Source organism: Elephantulus edwardii, unplaced genomic scaffold (genome assembly GCF_000299155.1).
Source record: "Elephantulus edwardii isolate Elephantulus edwardi_28Jun2011 unplaced genomic scaffold, EleEdw1.0 scaffold00217, whole genome shotgun sequence".
In the NCBI taxonomy this organism is placed as follows: domain Eukaryota; kingdom Metazoa; phylum Chordata; class Mammalia; order Macroscelidea; family Macroscelididae; genus Elephantulus; species Elephantulus edwardii.
This window is the reverse complement of record NW_006399967.1, coordinates 2749281-2750654: the sequence shown is the minus strand read 5'-3', so window position 1 is coordinate 2750654 and position 1374 is coordinate 2749281.

Below are 1374 nucleotides of genomic sequence, written 5' to 3'. Positions count from 1 at the left end.
CCAGTGGTGAGAATCTTTGTTTTCTTGACATTGAGCTTCAATCCATATTGGAGGCTGCAGTCCTTGACCTTTTTCAGCAAGCACTTCAGGTCCTTCTCAGTTTCAGCAAGCAGGGTTATGTCATCTGCATAATGCAAATTGTTGATGAGTCTTCCCTCAAATCCTGATGTCACTACCAAATATTTTTTCCCCAGTCTGTGGCTTCCCTTTTTACCCTGTTGGAAAAGTTTTTGGATGTGCATAGTGATTGCAAATACCTTTCCTAAAAAACATAAATGGCAACTATATATAGGGACCTCACCAGATGGAACACAGGAATCACATTGACAGAATGCACAAGAAGCAATTTGACTGGGAAAGAGTTGAAGAAGCTCAAATCAGAGTGGTCAGAGCACAGCCAGGGCCAACTATGAGGAAACCATTAGTTGTTTATATGTGAGTTAGAACTGGGATGGTGATGTGGTCAGACTGGAAAATTTGCCTCTCCCCGTCAGAGACACAAAGAAGCAGGGAAGCCTATTCACAGACAAGAATTTTAGCACCCTGGAATTTGAAGGACATTATTCAGAGCAAAGTCTGGTAGAGAGAACTTTAAGAATAAAAATACTAGAAAGAGTAAAAATGCAAGTGAGCATTAATGAAGGAACAGCATTCTCAGGCATCATGACAAACGAGAAAATACACGTTCATGAGGCCAAGTGAACCCCAAACAGCATAGACCCCAAAAGAGAAAACAGCAACTTATCGTCAGATTCTCTAAACACAGGATTGTATCTTCTCCAAAGACAAGGTGAATACTGAAGGCAACTTGAGAAAAATGAAGAGTTCTCTGCAGAAGAGAACCAACGCAGTAAGCTCTTGTGTAGGACAGGAAGAAGACCATTGGGTGACGTTTGTAAAACTGAAAGAAAAGAGCTGCCAAGACCAAGTTTACAGGAAACACTAATGGAAGTTCTTCACACAGAGACAGCGCAGAAAAGCAGGCAGATTAACCAGCAACACTACAAAGAGAACAAAATGGCAGCAAGAAAGCTGTGCCTATCAGCAATTGCCCTGAAGGTGACGGGTTAAACGCAGTAGCTCAGACTGGAAGACTTAGCAGGAAAAGCATAGCAGAAGAGAGGAAACGGCAGGACTCATCATCTGCTGTCTACAAGTCACGTACCAGAGACACAGGATAAAGAGAGACTGAAAAAGGATCGAAGAAAGTGTATCAAGCAAATGACAACCTGAGAAAAAGCAGGAGTGATAATACTAATCTCTGATAAAATGTTGTTGTTATGTGCCGTCGAGTCGTTTGCAACTCATAGCGACCCTATGTAAAACAGCCCTAAACCCTGCTCTATCCTGTGCCAATCGCATTGCCTCTGACAC